This window comes from Phocoena sinus, chromosome 8, assembly GCF_008692025.1.
Source record: "Phocoena sinus isolate mPhoSin1 chromosome 8, mPhoSin1.pri, whole genome shotgun sequence".
Lineage (NCBI taxonomy): Eukaryota > Metazoa > Chordata > Mammalia > Artiodactyla > Phocoenidae > Phocoena > Phocoena sinus.
This window is the reverse complement of record NC_045770.1, coordinates 28,982,683-29,001,853: the sequence shown is the minus strand read 5'-3', so window position 1 is coordinate 29,001,853 and position 19,171 is coordinate 28,982,683. Positions and strand designations below refer to the sequence as shown.

The 19,171-nt window shown below is 39.0% G+C and overlaps 1 protein-coding gene and 1 non-coding gene across 5 annotated transcripts in view; one reads left to right on the top strand and one right to left on the bottom strand.

Annotated features, from left to right (window-relative positions):
• PDGFD (platelet derived growth factor D) overlaps nt 1-19,171 on the bottom strand; it is a 246,223-nt gene that overhangs the window by 178,264 nt on the left and 48,788 nt on the right. The gene's annotated exons all lie outside the window — the stretch shown is intronic.
• LOC116758903 lies at nt 14,168-14,274 on the top strand. The gene has a single exon (XR_004351286.1). It is a non-coding gene; the product is annotated as a U6 spliceosomal RNA (small nuclear RNA).

Below are 19,171 nucleotides of genomic sequence, written 5' to 3'. Positions count from 1 at the left end.
TTGTGACCCAAGATATGATCTATCCTGGAGAATGTTCCATGAACACTTGAGAGGAAAATGTATTATGTTATTTTGGGATGGAATTTCCTACAAATATCTATTAAGTCCATCTTGTTTAACGTGTCATTTAAAGCTTGTGTTTCCTTATTTATTTTCATTTTGGATGATCTGTCCATTGGTGAAAGTGGGATGTTAAAGTCCCCTACTATGATTGTGTTACTGTCAATTTCCCCCTTAATGGCTGTTAGCATTTGCCTTATGTGTTGAGGTGGTCTTATATTGTGTGCATAAATATTTACAATTGCTATAACTTCTTCTTGGAATGATCCCTTGATCATTGCGTAGTGTTCTTTGAGTCTTGTAATAGTCTTTATTTTAAAGTTTATGCTGTCTGATATGAGAATTGCCACTTCAGCTTTCTTTTGATTTCCATTTGGATGGAATATCTTTTTCCATCCCCTTACTTTCAGTCTGTACATGTCCCTAGGTCTGAAGTGGGTCTCTTGTAGGCAGCATATATATGGGTCTTGTTTTTGTATCCATTCAGCCAGTCTATGTCTTTTGGTTGGGGCATTTAATCCATTTCCATTTAAGGGAATTATCGATACGTCGGTTCCTAATACCATTTTCTTATTGTTTTGGGTTTGTTATTGTAGGTCTTTTCCTTGTTTTGTGTTTCCTGCTAGAGAAGTTCCTTTAGCATTTGTTGTAATGCTGGTTTGGTGGTGCTGAATTCTCTTAGCTTTTGCTTGTCTGTAAATGTTTTAATTTCTCCATCGAATCTGAATGAGATTCTTGCTGGGTAGAGTAATCTTGGTTGTAGGTTTTTCCCTTTCATCATTTGAAATATGTCCTGCCACACCCTTCTGGCGTTCAGAGTTTCTGCTGAAAGATCAGTTGTTAACCTTATGGGGATTCCCTTGTATGTTATTTGTTGCTTTTCTCTTGCTGCTTTTAATATTTTTTCTTTGTATTTAATTTTTGATAGTTTAATTAATATGTGTCTTGGCGTGTTTCTCCTTGGATTTATCATGTATGGGACTGTCTGTACTTCCTGGACTTGATTCACTATTTCCTTTCCCATATTAGGGAAGGTTTCAACTATAATCTCTTCAAATATTTTCTCAAACCCTTTCTTTTTCTTTTCTTCTTCTGGGATCCCTATAATTTGAATGTTGGTGAGTTTAATGTTGTCCCAGAGGTCTCTGAAACTGTCCTCAATTCTTTTCATATTTTTTCTTTATTGTGCTCTGTGGTAGCTATTTCCATTATTTTACCTTCCAGGTCACTTATCCTTTCTTCTGCCTCAGTTATTCTGCTATTTATTCCTTCTAGAGAATTTTTAATTTCATTTATTGTGTTGTTCATCATTGTTTGTTTGCTCTTTAGTTCTTCTAGGTCCTTGTTTAACATTTCTTGTATTTTCTCCATTCTATTTCCAAGATTTTGGATCATCTTTACTATCATTACTCTGAATTCTTTTTCAGGTAGACTGCCTATTTCCTCTTCATTTCTTTGGTCTGGTTGGTTTTTACCTTTCACCTTCATCTGCTGTGTATTTCTCTGTCTTCTTATTTTGTTTAACTTACTGTGTTTGGGGCCTCCTTTTCACACGCTGCAGGTTGATAGTTCCCATTGTTTTTGTTGTCTGCTCCCAGTGGGTAAGGTTGTTCAGTGGGTTGTGTCGGCTTCCTGGTAGAGGGGACTTGTGCCTGTGTTCTGATGGATGAGGCTGGATCTTGCCTTTCTGGTGGGCAGGACCATGTCCAGTGGTGTGTTTTGTGGTGTCTGTGAATTTATTATGATTTTAGGCAGCCTCTGTGCTAATGGGTGGGGTTGTGTTCCTGTCTTGCTAGTTGTTTGGCATGGGGTGTCCAGCAGTGGACCTTGCTGTTCATTGAATGGAGCTGGGTCCTAGCATTGAGATGGAGTCTCTGGGAGAGCTCTTGCCAACTGATATTATGAGGGGCCAGGAGGTCTCTGGTGGACCAATGTCCTGAACTCAGCTCTCCCACCTCAGAGGCTCAGGCCTCACACCTGGCCAGAGCACCAAGACCCTGTCAGCCACACGGCCAGGTATGTGGTGAGTTTCTTGCCTTTGGGTAAGTCTGAGGTCTTCTCCCAGTGTTCAGTAGGTGTTCTGTAGGAGTTGTTCCACATGCAGATGTATTTTTGATGTATTTGTGGGGAGGAAGGTGATCTCCAGGTCTTACTCCTCTGCCATCTTCAGAGTGATGAATCTCATTCAAAGATTTAATGCTTACAACTTTACATCCTCCAAATCCAGCAAAAATCACGTTTAATGGAAACCCACTGCACAGTCGCTTAGGATTATTTTCTGTTGTCTGAAACTCTTCTTGTTCGTGTCTTCTGGGACTTCTGCACAGAGCCTACTTCCATCTCAGTGGAAATCCCATTCTAGCCTCTCTTGTGACTCGCATTGCAGGCCTCTGACTTCTCAACCATCCCGGTTAACAGGGAGCCAATGACGTAGAAACTGAGAAATGTTATTCCCTAGTGGTCAGCACTACAATGGCGCTCTCTTGGCCTTAAGACTTCAATGATCCTTTCTCTGGGTCGTTTCCAATTGGGCCTGGGTTTTTTCTCTCTACCCTCTATTCTTAACCTCACTCACTTCTACTTACTCTTCAGATCTCAGTTTAATTATACCCTCAAACACCTTATCCAACAATCCACCTAACCTAAATTAATCCCACTACTCTCTCATTTCAGTATATTTATTCATTTTTGTTTGTTGTATGTCACCTATCTAAACTATAATCTCCATGGTTGCAAGAATTAGATGTTTATTTCTGAAATGCTGTATATCCAGCACCTATCACAGTACAGACAGGAGGTGATAGGAGGGGAGTTTGGGGGAGAATGGATACATGTATATTTATGGTTGAGTCACATTGCTGTGCACCTCAAACTATCACAGCATTGTTAATCAGCTATATTCCAATATAAAATAAAAAGTTAAAAAAAAGAATTATGTGTAAATTATAAACAGAAAAGGTTTTGACTATTGGAAATCACTCTTCCCACTGAAGTGGGCAGCCTGCTCAACTCTAGTCTGGGCCCTATAAAAAGGAGGTTGGTGGGAGATTTACAAGCTCCTGCTTTCATTCACAGCAAGACTCTGCCACCTACATCTAAAATTCCCATTATAATATCTATTTCTTGTCACATTATCACTGACTGTTTAGAGACAAAAAAAGACAAAGAAAATTAGAGGAGGAGAAAGAGAGAAAGATTTAATTTTTGTAGCTGAAGCAAATTTGATATGTAAGAAATATTCTCACCATTTTCCTTAAGATTTGGTCTATAAAACACACTCCACAGAAAAACCTATCATCTCTGTAATGAATATCTGCACATGCAATCTCCATTACTGTTAATGTTTGGAAAGGCCGGATATACAGCTCCAATCTTTAGAAGGAAGCATCCTACAATCTCTAGTATCATACTTATCTCTTCATATATTTCATGATTGAAAGCAAATCTCTCTTACTGATATATGAGATAAAAATGTGAGTTAGTGCTCTTAGTCCTGGAACAGATTATTTCAAAACCCATACTCTGAAACAATAATTCATTCAATACTCCCCCAGTGGCATGAAAAAAGTAATACAATCTGCAGATGTGCCTAAACATTTCCCAAGATAATTACTAAGGCACTTAAAGAATCTAGCATTAAGTTCTAAAACTCCACATATTACTGCAGTTAAGTTTTTGTAATGTGTACCTTGAAAAAGTAATAATTTCAATCTAAAATTAAGAATTGAAGTTATAAATCGAGCCACAATTTGAGTTTTCCCTAAGCACTTGTTCAAGGATCCAAATGTTTAATAACTATCATATTTTCCCTGCAAGAACAAAAACAAAAACAAAAAAAAGGCTACAAGATTGTAAAAGAGAAAAAGAAAAGCAGCTCTCTTATCTATAGCTACCATAATGGGGGTATTGGTCAATATATCAGGAATGATGGAAAAACTGCAACTGGAAAGCATTGCACTTATTGTGTAACTTAAAACCAAATGTTAATGAAAAATAAGAAATGCAAATGGTGTATTTATTCAACTCGATTTCATCCTAGAATGAGGAAAAGGAAGCAATGGACAAATTGCAGTTACCAATAGTCCCCACACTTCATTTCTTCATTCAGCAAACATTTTCAGACTCTACTAAATGCAGGGTACTCAGCTTGGAATGAGAGAGGATACATAGAAGATACAGGTCCTTTCATTCAATACGTATCATGTATGCAGTCATTCAAAAAGCATCTTTTACAAGTGTCTTATTCTGTAGAGGTTTCCAGGATTGCGATTAAGTTGCCTCATTCAAGAATGGTCAATATTTAATAACCTGGACAACAATTCAAGCTATCTTTTGTAACTAGGCCCACATTTGAACACAGGACTGGTGTAGGATGTAATTATGGGAGATGACGTCCATGGTAAAATTTTATCCAGTGGTTTAAAACTCGTTCTCCAATAGGTATAAAACTCCAGTTGTGCTAAGGAGTAGTGATGTGATCAGACTGGCCAAAAGGAGATGGATTATATGGTTAGGATTTGAATAATTACAAGGTGACTTAAGTGAGGTCACTATTTATTTCCTCTTAACACAGCTTTTTATATTAAATCATTTTGTTCTTCAACAAGTCATCCCTTACAGTACTTCTGGAAACCATCACTACTCTACTCTTGAATGAGAGTGTAAATGAGGTCAAAATGTTTGCCCCAGACTTCAGCCAGAGCCGCACACTCAACAGAGTTGTTGATTCTTTGTGTAATTCTTAGAATGATAGCTCATATGGTTTCAAAATAAAGTCATAAGCACATCAGGCCATGTACTTCTACCAAACATGCTGCACATATTGAGGCATTTATTAAGGTATTAGTACATCAACAGTTTTTATATTATAGTAATTACAAAGAAAGTTTTATTATATTCTTTCAAGACGTGATTTGTCACATATAGAGGCATTTCCAAACCTTTAAAATGCAGTACATGAACATTTTTGCAATAACCAGAAACTGAGACTTTGCAATTCTCTGTTTTTCCTGTGATGAGGATATAATAACATCTACTGGTTAGTGTTGCTGGGAAAAGAACATGAAACTTCTAGAACAATGCCAGGAATAAACAGGGTGGTCACTAAATGGTTAGGATCCAGGTCCCAAACAGTTCACAGAGGCTAATGTTATATAGAGGCTACTCTGACACTTCAGTAAAAATTTAATAATGATAATGTATTTGTAGAGTAGTAATTGTATTCTTTATTTGTGCTAAGTCCTTTACACAGACTTTTCTAAGAATGCCCACCCCAACTCTATGAGAAGGTATTGCTATTGTCCTTATTTTATCAATAAAATGAAGAAACTGATGCTTATAGTTTCAATCTGTCCAACTGGTAAGCAACTGGGCTTTGACCTGTACCAGCTCTGTTCTTATTTTAACATAACTATAGTACTTGCTCCAAGCACTAACCATTCCTGAGTGGGGCCTATTGTAATATTACAGCAAATTTCAGACACTTGCTTTCCGAAAGTCCCAAACACCTTCTTCCTGCACCACTCTCAATCATCAGAAAAAAGAATCACCCCCTTAAAATGCCATCACAAATAGTACTTTGCATGAAAACATTTCTGTCATTGTTGAGATGAGTTACCAACTTCTACTTGAAAACAGGCTACTTCAACCACATAATTTGTTTAAACTTGTAGCAAAGTATCCACCTAGTGCCTACTATGTGAGCAGCTCTAGGCTAGGCTTTTGTTTTGTGAGAAAAAAGTGAAGGCATGACGGCTACCCTCCTCAGTTCTCATACTTCTTTGCTGGGTTTGAGGCTTGAGGCCAAGGGACCTGAACCTTCCAGAAGAAAAGAAAGGAGAAGGAAGAGGTGCATGGTGTGTCTGTGGTGGGGCAGTTCCCTTCAATTTGCACTTTTGCTTGCTCTGATAAAAGTATTTGCTAATGCAAAACAGTATAAAGGCCACGAATCATAAAAATGGAGGGGAGCATATTTTTCTTCTGCTTTTCTTAATTTTATTCATGAAATACAAAAAAGAAGGAAAATGTAATATGTTACACAGAAATGGGCAAGCCATACAAAAATTATAAAATCTGTTAGAGAAAATTTTTGTCTTATTCTTGAGAAAGTAGGTGAAATTCCTCAAATAAACTGTTGAGTGATGTTTTTAAATGGTCATCTTAATAAAACAGCTGAAGGCACTGAAAATTAAATAAGATAATAATACCTGGGTTTTCTTGGAGTCAGTTCTCACAATAACACTAGAAGGTGGACCCTTTAGCACCTCTATTTCAGGGATGAATTGAGACAAGAGCACAGCTAATTTGAAGAACAATACACAGCTAATGATCAGCAGAGCCAGAATTTTAAGCCAGGCTGTCTTGGCAGTAGGAAGGACCTGTGTTCTTAACAGAATTTCTGAAAGAGATCTTGTTTCTTAATTCATACAACCTTGAAAAACACTAATAAATAATCAAACGAACAAAAATTATAACGATAGGTACCATCTAGACTAGAGAAGGTGAAATCTGGATTTTATAGGGTCTCCAATTTTCCTTCCAAATACAAGTAAAAAGATAGGAAAATCATGTGGTTGCTCAAGTTCAAACTGTCAAACATTCAGATATTTGAAACAGGCCCATCCTTTGCCCACAGCAAGAGTATAAATGGAGGTCAATACACAGTAAGTCTAAATATTTAAAAGTTATAAATTGTTCAATGAAACATACTTCATCCTACCTTAAAAATACAGCTTAATTGTTTTATTAATATTTTGAAACTTTGAATCATATTGTCTTCATAATTACTGCAAAATAAAAATATTTACAAATCTAGTGTTTCATGTCCATCTATAGTTGCCAATGTAGGTGTCACACCTTATGCATGTTATGTCTAAGTTTATATGTATATTTTTAAGAATAACATGGATTGTTTTATTTTGCAAAATGCCAATTAGTTAGCATGTTTTGAATACCACACTAGAGGGTTAATACCTCTTGAACCTGAAATTGGAACAGGAGCAGAAGCAAGAAAATGGATGTTCACAACTAATAGAGAACATTCTATTTTTCAACACAATAAAAATCTACTTCATGCATGCCACCTGAGAAGAAGGATTTGGCAGGTGAATTAATCTCCCTTACTTAAGCACTTCCACCACTTGAACCCTCAGAAGAAGCTTTCCCTCTGCCACTGGCAGCCCACACACCTCAGGACATTCAGATGCAGATGCCCTGCTGGGGACTCAGGACAAGAAATGCCCAAAGTTGTTCCCATGGCCTGAGTGGGCTGCAGGCCACACTTCACCAGCACAGACCAGGTGCTCATGCTCTTTCAGATGTTTCTGTGGTGTGTGTGTGTGTGTGTGTGTGTGTGTGTGTGTGTGTGTGATTAGCAGAGATCACTAAAACATAGGGCCTAGGGCAAGGGTCTCTATTTCTTGGGTCAAAGGTGGTATTACTTGGAAATATGTGAAAAGACCTTTTATTTTGAGCTAGTAAATTGGCTTAAAGCAAAGGTTCTGGAGCCATACTATACGGCTTCAAATCACTATTCCCCATACATTAGTCATGTGACCACAAACAAGTCACTTACCTTTTCTGTGCCTTAGTTTCCTCATTTGTAAAATGGCAATATTAATAGTGTCCACTTCACGGAGTTGTTTTATGAGGATTAATGAACTAATACACGTGAAGTGCTCAGATGAGTGCTGGCATATTGTAACAGCTGTGTAAATGTTACCTTTTGTTCTTTATAAATAAAACAAGTTTGTTGTTTTTTTCTTAGCCTGCTCTGTAGGTCTGTTAAATTCTATCTGTAGGGACTTCCGTGGTGGTGCAATGGTTAAGAATCTGCCCACCAATGCAGGGGACACGGGTTCGATCCATGGTCCAGGAAGATCCCACATGCTGCGGAGCAACTAAGCCTGTGCGTCACAACTACTGAGCCCGTGCTCTAGAGCCCACGAGCCACAACTACTGAAGCCTGCAGCTGGAGTCGGTGCTCCACAACGAGAAGCCCATGCACAGCAATGAAAACACCACAGCCAATAAATAAATTTATCTTAAAAAATTCTGTTTGTATTTATTTTTATCTAAATCTTTCACCTGAACTGATTTCTTTCCCTTTCTCAATAAGTAAAACATCCAAATAAAAATAGAAAATTGTGTGTGTATGAGGAATCTACCCAAAATAGTGCAAATATTCCATTAATGATTTATCATACTTCTACAAAAACTTCTCCAAACAAGAAGTGTTCTAAGTCTCCCAGTGCTGTGCCTTACCGAAAACAGATGGTAATATTCAAAAGTACCTTGTAAATCAGTTGTTTGTTACCTCAACACTGACACCACATGCAAATTTACATATATCTACAAGAATACTATACCAAAACCTCTTATTTTTCACCAGTAAGGATTTCCTTCTTGCTGCTCACCATATATATCAGTATCATAAATGATAAAATGTAATGATAATAACAGTTTACATTTCAGTGAAGCAACTTATGTGTCATCACTGTATTAAGCACATTACATGCATTACTCACACAGGCCATACAGCAACCCCACAAGGGAGTGGGGAAGGGGGCTCCATGATCATCATTTTATAGGATGAAGAAACAGAGATAAAGATCACCTAAGTGGTAACTTGTCTGAGATCAAATAGAAAGTTAACAGCTGGGCTGGTAGTGTATCCAGGTCTCTGATTTGAAGCTTATGCTCCCCTATATGTAGCTATGGCAAGAAGAAGGGAGTGCTAAAATTAGGTCTATAAATTTTAGTTCTCATTATGACCCACTGTTCATCATACTATGTTTGTTAGCAACTAGTTTTCTCAAATCACATGAGCTAACTAACAAGTCATAGGCCCTAATAAAATGCCTGCTGGATACAGTCACCTCACTTAGACTAAGGAATCAGAGCTGAGAACAAACTGTGGGAAGGAGAAAAGTAAACCCTGTCTATGTGGGTAAAGGAGAGTATTGGTCAGTTATCTTTCAACCCACATAAGACCATTCTTGTAAAAGAAAGAAGAGGTGTGTGTCTCCAGTTATTCAAACTGTATTGTAAATATTTTCATATTTTCCAAATGCTTATTCAGCTTTACATGTCATTGACATGTGGAGTCAATGATATTTTGTATAGAGGTGATGGCTCATATTCAACTGTGCAAGCCCATAATTTCCAAAATGACAGAAGAAAATAATGTCACAAGAAGACAAAGGAGAGGGACAGTAAAAGAAGATGAAAAGAATTCCTGGAAATTTTTCTTGGGTCTTGATGGAGAATTCATACTTCTTCAAAGAAAAAGTAAACTTCTAAGTTTGTTTTATGTAAGTAGATGTTTATAATATCATGAATTAGAAAAAAAACCTTAAACTTGAGACAGGGCTACAAAGAAGTCCAGAATGACATGTGTAGTTGTCAAAAATTCCTGATATAATGATCATTAAAAAAAAATGTGTAAGTTTATAAAAGAGTAACTCTAGAAATTTTGTTAAATATTCAGTTCAAAAATGAAACAGAGGGGGGACCTTGAAGATGGTGGAAGAGTAAGACGCAGAGATCGCCTTCCTCCCCACTGATACACCAGAAATACATCTACACGTGGAACAACTCCTACAGAACACCTACTGAAGGCTGGCAGAAGACCTCAGACCTCCCAAAAGGCAAGAAACTCCCCATGTACCTGGGTAGGGCAAAAGAAAAAAAGAAAAAACAGAGACAAAAGAATAAGGACGGCACCTGCACCAGTGGGAGGGAGCTGTGAAGGAGGAAAAGTTTCCACACACTAGGAAGCCCCTCCGCAGGCGGAGACTGCGGGAGGCAGAGGGGGGAGCTTCAGGACCGCAGAGTAGTGCACAGCGATGGGTGCGGAGGGCAAAGCGGGGAGATTCCTGCACAGACGATCGGTGCCGACCGGCACTCACCAACCCGAGAGGCTTGTCTGCTCACCCGCCGGGGCAGGCGGGGCTGCGAGCTGAGGCTCGGGTTTCGGTTTTGGACGGAGCGCAGGGAGAGGACTGGGGTTGGCGGATTGAACATAGCCTGAAGGGGTTAGTACACCAGGACTAGCCGGGAGGGAGTTCGGGGAAAAGCCTGCACCTGCCAAAGAGGCAAGAGACTTTTTCTTCCCTCTTTGTTTCCTGGTGCGCGAGGAGAGGGGTTTAAGAGTGCTGCTTAAAGGAACTACAGAGACGGGAGCGAGCCGCGGCTAAAAGCACGAACCCCAGAGACGGGCGCGAGCCACGGCTAAAAGCACGAAACCCAGAGACGGGCGTGAGCCGTGGCTAAAACCGCGGACCCCAGAGACGGGCGGGAGACGCTAAGGCTGCTGCTGCCGCCACCAAGGGGCCTGTGTGCGAGCGTGGGTCACTCTCCACGCCCCTCTTCCGCGGAGCCTGTGCAGCCCGCCACTGCCAGGTTCCCGGGATCCAGGGACAAACTTCCCCGGAGTACACACGGCGGGTCTCAGGCTGGTGCAACGTCACGCCGGCCTCTGCCGCAACGTCATGCCGCCTCTGCCACCGCAGGCCCGCCCCGCACGCAGTGCCCCTCCTTCCCCCATCCCCCAACCCCCGGCCTGAGTGAGCCGGAGGCCCCGAATCAGCGGCTCCTTTAACCCCGTCCTGTCTGAGCAAAAAACAGACGCCCTCCAGCGACCTACACGCAGAAGCAGGGCCAAATCCAAAGCTGAGCTCCTGTGAGCTGTGAGAACAAAGAAGAGAAAGGGAAATCTCTCCCAGCAGCCACAGAAGCAGCGGATTAAAGCTCCACAATCAACTTGATATACCCTGCATCTGTGGAATACCTGAATAGACAAGGAATGATCCCAAATTGAAGAGGTGGAATTTAGGAGCGAGATCTATGATTTTTTTCCCTTTTCCTCTTTTTGTGAATGTGTACGTGTATGCTTCTGTGTGAGATCTTGTCTGTATACTCTTGCTTCCACCATTTGTCCTAGGGCTCTATCCGTCCATGGTTTTTAAAAAAATTTTTTTTTTCTTAATAAGTAATTTTAATTGTAATAACTTTATTATACTTTACCTTCGTTCTTTCTTTCCTTCCTTCCTTCCCTCCTTTAGACAACGAATCACCCCAAATTGAGGAGGTGGTCTCTGAGAGCAAGATTTATGATTTTTCCCCCTTTACCTCTTTTTGTGAACGTGTATGTGTATGCTTCTGTGTAAGATTTTCTCTGTAGAGCTTTGCTTCCAACATTTGTCCTAAGGTTCTACCCGTCCCTTTTTTTTTTTCTAAATATTTTTTAATTCAATAACTATATTATACTTTATTTTATTTTTACTGTATCTTCTTTCTGTCTTTTTGCCTTCTTTCCCTCCTTCCTTCCTTCCTTCCTTCCTCCCTTCCTCCCTCCCTCATTTCTTTCCTTCTTTGCTTCTTTCTTCCTTCCTTCCTTTCCTCCTTTCCTTCTTTCTTTCCTCATACTGCTACTAATTCTCTCTACTTTTTCTCCCTTTTATTCTGAGCCGTGTGGATGAAAGGCTCTTGGTGCTCCAGCCCAGGAGTCAGGGCTCTGCCTCTGAGGTAGGAGAGCCAACTTCAGGACACTGGTCAACAAGAGACCTCCCAGCTCCACATAATATTAAATGGTAGAAATCTCCCAGAGACCTCCATCTTAACACCAGCACCCAGCTTCACTCAACGACCAGCAAGCCACAGTGCTGGACAACCTATGCCAGACAACTAGCAAAACAGGAACACAACCCCACCCATTAGCAGAGAGGCTGCCTAAAATCATAATAAGGCCACAGACACACTAAAACACACCACCAGACGTGAACCTGCCCACTAGAGAGACAAGATCCAGCCTCATCCAGCACAACACAGGCACTAGTCCCCTCCACCAGGAAGCCTACACAACCCACTGAAACAACCTTAGCCACTGGAGACAGACATCAAAAACAACGGGAACTACGAACGTGCAGCCTGCAAAAAGGAGACCCCAAAACAGTAAGATAAGCAAAATGAGAAGACAGAAAAACACACAGCAGATGAAGGAGCAAGATAAAAACCCACCAGACCTAACAAATGAAGAGGAAATAGGCAATCTACCTGAAAAAGAATTCAGAATAATGATAGTAAGGATGATCAGAAATCTTGGAAGTAGAATGGACAAAATGCAAGAAACAGTTAACAAGGACCTAGAAGAAATAAAGATGAAACAAGCAACGATGAACAATGCAATAAATGAAATTAAAAGTACTCTAGATAGGATCAATAGCAGAATAACTGAGGCAGAAGAACGGATAAGTGACCTGGAAGATAAAGTAGTGGAAATAACTACTGCAGAGCAGAATAAAGAAAAAAGAATGAAAGAACTGAGGACACTCTCAGAGACCTCTGGGACAACATTAAATGCACCAACATTCGAATTATAGGGGTTCCAGAAGAAGAAGAGAAAAAGAAAAGGGACTGAGAAAAATATTTGAAGAGATTATAGTTGAAAACTTCCCTAATATGGGAAAGGAAATAGTTAATCAAGTCCAGGAAGCACAGAGAGTCCCATACAGGATAAATACAACGAGAAATACGCCAAGACACGTATTAATCAAACTGTCAAAAATTAAATACAATGAAAGCATATTAAAAGCAGCAAGGGAAAAAACAACAAATAACACACAAGGGAATCCCCATAAGGTTAACAGCTGATCTGTCAGCAGAAACCCTACAAGCCAGAAGGGAGTGGCAGGACATACTGAAAGTGATGAAGGAGAAAAACCTGCAACCTAGACTACTCTACCCAGCAAGGATCTCGTTCAGATATGATGGAGAAATTAAAACCTTTACAGACAAGCAAAAGCTGAGAGAGTTCAGCACCACAAAACCAGCTTTACAACAAATGCTAAAGGAACTTCTCTAGACAAGAAACACAAGAGAAGGAAACGACCTATAATAACGAACCCAAAGCAATATAGAAAATGGGAATAGGAACATACATATCGATAATTACCTTAAATGTAAATCGACTAAATGCTCCCACCAAAAGACACAGATTGGCTGAATGGATACAAAAACAAGACCCTTATATATGCTGTCTACAAGAGACCCACTTCAGACCTAGAGCCACATACAGACGGAAAGTAAGGGGATGGAAAAAGATATTCCATGCAAATGGAAACCAAAAGAAAGCTGGAGTAGCAATTCTCATATCAGACAAAATAGACTTTAAAATAAGGACTATTAAAAGGGACAAAGAAGGACACTACATAATGATCAAGGGATCGATCCAAGAAGAAGATATAACAATTGTAAATATGTATGCACCCAACATAGGAGTACCTCAATACATAAGGCAAATACTAACAGCCATAAAAGGGGAGATCGACAGTAACACATTCATAGTAGGGGACTTTAACACCCCACTTTCACCCATGGACAGATCATCCAAAATGAAAATAAATAAGGAAACACAAGCTTTAAATGATACATTAAACAAGATGGACTTAATTGATATTTATAGGACACTCCATCCAAAAACAACAGAATACACATTTTTCTCAAGTGCTCATGGAACATTCTCCAGGATAGATCATATCTTGGGTCACAAATAAAGCCTTGGTAAATTTAAGAAAACTGAAATTGTATCAAGTATCTTTTCTGACCACAACACCATGAGACTAGATATCAATTACAGGAAAAGATCTGTAAAAAATACAAACACATGGAGGCTAAGCAATACACTACTTAATAATGAAGTGATCACTGAAGAAATCAAAGAGGAAATTAAAAAATACCTAGAAACAAATGACAATGGAGACACAACGACCCAAAACCTATACGATGCAGCAAAAGCAGTTCTAAGGGGGAAGTTTATAGCAATACAAGCCCACCTTAAGAAGCAGGAAACATCTCGAATAAACAACCTAACCTTGCACCTCAAGCAATTAGAGAAAGAAGGACAAAAACCCCCCAAAGCTAGCAGAAGGAAAGAAATCATAAAAATCAGATCAAAAATAAATGAAAAAAGAAATGAAGGAAACGATAGCAAAGATCAATAAAACTAAAAGCTGGTTCTTTGAGAAGATAAACAAAATAGATAAACCACTAGCCAGACTCATCAAGAAAAAAAGGGAGAAGACTCAAATCAATAGAATTAGAAATGAGAGTGCTCGCTTCGGCAGCACATATACTAAAATTGGAACGATACAGAGAAGATTAGCATGGCCCCTGCGCAAGTATGACACGCAAATTCGTGAAGCGTTCCATATTTTTCACATATACACAATGGAATATTACTCAGCCTTAAAAAGAAATGAAATTGAGCTATTTGTAATGAGATGGATAGACCTAGAGTCTGTCATACAGAGTGAAGTAAGTCAGAAAGACAAAGACAAGTACCGTATGCTAACACATATATATGGAATTTAAGGGGAAAAAATGTCATGAAGAACCTAGGGATAAGACAGGAATAGAGGCGCAGACCTACTGGAGAACGGACTTGAGGATATGGGGAGGGGGAAGGGTGAGTTTTGACAGGGCGAGAAAGAGTCATGGACATATACACACTAACAAACGTAGTAAGGTAGATAGCTAGGGGGAAGCAGCCGCAAGGCACAGGGATATTAGCTCGGGGCTTTGGGACAGCCTGGAAGGGTGGGAGGGGGAGAGTGGGAGGGAGGGAGACGCAAGAGGGAAGACACATGGGAGCACATGTATATGTATGGCTGATTCACTTTGTTATAGATCAGAAACTGACACACTATTGTGAAGCAATTATACCCCAATAAAGATGTTAAAAAAAAAAAAAAAAACAATGAAAGACAAGCAACCCAATTTAAATGGTATTAAGGACATGGAAAGAGGTTCAGCATCATTAGTTATTGGGAAAATGCAAATTTATATCACAGTGAGAAACCATTTCAAACCTACTGATGTAGCTAAAATTACAAAGGCTACACCAGATGTTGGTAAGGATGTAAGGCAACAGGAACTTTCATATTTTGCTTGTGGGCGTAGAAAATGGTGTAGTCGTCCTGGAGAAAGTTTTGGCAGTTTCTTAAAAAGTTTGAATCTTCACCTACCCTGGGATGTGTCATTTCTACTCCTAGGTATTTCCCTTGGGAGAAATGAAAACATCTATCCTATTTGTCCCAAAAAAGATGTGCATGTGAATGTTCATGGAAGCTTTATTAATAAGATCTCCAAATTGGAAACAACCCAAATGTCCCTCAACAGGAGAATGCGTAAACAAACTCTTATACGTTTATACAATGAAATACAGCTTAGCAATAACATGGAAAAAATCTCAGAAACATTCTATTGAGTGAAATAAAATAGACACAAAAGAGAAAAAAAAAAAAAAGAAATGAGAAAGGAGAAGTAACAACTGACACTGCAGAAATAAAAAAAATCATGAGAGATTACTACAAGCAACTCTATGCCAATAAAATGGACAATCTGGAAGAAATGGACAAATTCTTAGAAATGCACAACCTGCCAAGACTGAATCAGGAAGAAATAGAAAATATGAACAGACCAATCACAAGCACTGAAATTGAAACTGTGATTAAAAATCTTCCAACAAACAAAAGCCCAGGACCAGATGGCTTCACAGGTGAATTCTATCAAATATTTAGAGAAGAGCTAACACCTATCCTTCCCGAACTCTTTCAAAATATAGCAGAGGGAGGAACACTCCCAAATTCTTCTACAAGCCCACCATCACCTTGATACCAAAACCAGACAAGGATGTCACAAAGAAAGAAAACTACAGGCCAGTATCACTGATGAATATAGATGCAAAAATCCTCAACAAAATACTAGCAAACAGAATCCAACAGCACATTAAAAGGATCATACACCATGAGCAAGTGGGGTTTATTCCAGGAATGCAAGGATTCTTCAATATACGCAAATCTATCAATGTGATACACCATATTAACAAATTGAAGGAGAAAAACCATATGATCATCTCATTAGATGCAGAGAAAGCTTTTGACAAAATTCAACACCCATTTATGATAAAAACCCTGCAGAAAATAGGCATCCAGGGAACTTTCCTCAACATAATAAAGGCCATATATGACAAGCCCACAGCAAACATCATCCTCAATGGTGAAAAACTGAAACCATTTCCACTAAGATCAGGAACAAGACAAGGTTGCCCACTCTCACCACTCTTATTCAACAGAGTTTTGGAAGTTTTAGCCACAGCAATCAGAGAAGAAAAGGAAGTAAAAGGAATCCAAATCGGAAAAGAAGAAGTAAAGCTGTCACTGTTTGCGGATGACATGATACTATACATAGAGTATCCTAAAGATGCTACCAGAAAACTACTAGAGCTAATCAATGAATTTGGTAAAGTAGCAGGATACAAAATTAATGCACAGAAATCTCTGGCATTCCTATATACTAATGATGAAAAATCTGAAAGTGAAATCAAGAAAACACTCCCATTTACCATTGCAACAAAAAGAATAAGATATCTAGGAATAAACCTACCTAAGGAGATGAAAGGCCTGTATGCAGAAAATTATAAGACACTGATGAAAGAAATTAAAGATGATACAAATAGATGGAGAGATATACCATGTTCTTGGATGGGAAGAATCAACATTGTGAAAATGACTCTACTACCCAAAGCAATCTACAGATTCAATGCAATCCCTATCAAACTACCACTGGCATTTTTCATAGAACGAGAACAAAAAATTTCGCAATTTGTATGGAAAAACAAAAGACCCCGAATAGCCAAAGCAATCTTGAGAACGAAAAAAGGAGCTGGAGGAATCAGGCTCCCTGACTTCAGACTATACTACAAAGCTACAGTAATCAAGACAGTATGGTACTGGCACAAAAACAGAAAGATAGATCAATGGAACAGGATAGAAAGCCCAGAGATAAACCCACGCACATATGGACACCTTATCTTTGATAAAGGAGGCAGGAATGTACAGTGGAGAATGGACAGCCTCTTCAATAAATGGTGCTGGGAAAACTGGACAGGTACATGTAAAAGTATGAGATTAGATCACTCCCTAACACCTTACACAAAAATAAGGTCAAAATGGATTAAAGACCTAAATATAAGGCCAGAAACTATCAAACTCTTAGAGGAAAACATAGGCAGAACACTCTATGACATAAATCACAGCAAGATCCTTTCTGACCCACCTCCTAGAGTAATGGAAATAAAAACAAAAATAAACAAATGGGACCTAATGAAACTTCAAAGCTTTTGCACAGCAAAGGAAGCCATAATCAACACCAAAAGACAACCCTCAGAATGGGAGAAAATACTTGCAAATGAAGCAACTGACAAAGGATTAATCTCCAAAATTTACAAGCAGCTCATGCAGTTCAATAAAAAAACAAACAAACAACCCAATCCAAAAATGGGCAGAAGACCTAAATAAACATTTCTCCAAAGAAAATATACAGAATGCCAACAAACACATGAAAGAATGCTCAACATCATTAATCATTAGAGAAATGCAAATCAAAACTACAATGAGATATCATCTCACACCAGTCAGAATGGCCATCATCAAATAATCTAGAAACAATAAATGCTGGAGAGGGTGTGGAGAAAAGGGAACACTCTTGCACTGCTGGTGGGAATGTGAATTGGTTCAGCCACTATGGAGAACAGTATGGAGGTTCCTGAATAAACTACAAATAGAATTACCATATGACCCAGCAATCCCACTACTGGGCATATACCCTGAGAAAACCAAAATTCAAAAAGAGTCATGTACCAAAATGTTCATTGCAGCTCTATTTACAATAGCCCGGAGATGGAAACAACCTAAGCGCCCATCATCGGATGAATGGATAAAGAAGATGTGGCACATATATACAATGGAATATTACTCAGCCTTAAAAAGAAATGAAATTGAGCTATTTGTAATGAGATGGATAGACCTAGAGTCTGTCATACAGAGTGAAGTAAGTCAGAAAGAAAAAGACAAATACCGTATGCTAACACATATATATGGAATTGAAGGGAAAAAAAAATGTCATGAAGAACCTAGGGGTAAGACAGGAATAAAGACGCAGACCTACTGGATAACGGACTTGAGGATATGGGGAGGGGGCAGGGTGAGCTTTGACAGGGTGAGAGAGAGTCATGGGCATATACACACTAACAAACGTGGTAATGTAGATAGCTAGGGGGAAGCAGCCACAAGGCACAGGGATATTAGCTCCGTGCTTTGTGACAGCCTGGAGGGGTGGGATAGGGAGAGTGGGAGGGAGGGAGACGCAAGAGGGAAGACATATGGGAACATATGTATAACTGATTCACTTTGTTATAAAGCAGAAACTAACACACCATTGTAAAACAATTATACCCCAATAAAGATGTTTTTAAAAAAAAAATGAAACAAGCACCACAGGGATTTTTAAATTATGCATATATTAGAAACATATATTTTTGCTCTGAGGAGAAGAGTAAATCCTTGGTAGATAACTTGAGAGCATTCAGACAATATGCCTTACTAAACTGTGGAATCTCAAACTTCCATGAAGCCTAGTTGTAAACAAGATGAGGTAATTCCAATTTTTCCTCATGAGCCCACTAATTGATAACATATGTTTACATTTTTCAACTCTGAAGAATGTTAGCATACCACCAAGAAACACAGCCAGAATTGTATCATAACACAGGCTGTTTTTTGGGGTTTTTTTTGACGAAATCACTACCTCTGCATTAGCATAACTTCCAAACAGTGTTGGCAGAGACCTCTGTTTCTAAAAATAGTCATAATTTATATTAATAAAGATCATATATCAATAAGGACTCTGGGTGAAATGCTGGAATTAATATGCATCAGATAAAATTTTCACCCATTCAGTGAATTCAGTTGATATTGATTGCCTATTCCCTGCAAGGCATTTTGTTGTATGTGGTGGGCAAAACAAAAGCTGTTAGTTCTAGGCCTTTCACAAGCTTAAGATATAGTAGTAGAAATGAAGTAAGTCCTCCTTATTGTAAGTTGTGGTATCCAGAATTCTGAGCCATGCTTTTAAACCATTTATTCATTAAAACAAAATTTTTGAGCACTTCACAATCCTTTTCATCACAATGCCCAGGGCAGGTATTACTGAGAACTCTTGGCAATTGAGATAAAACTGAGATGTCATGCTGGAACTAGAGATGACTGAGATA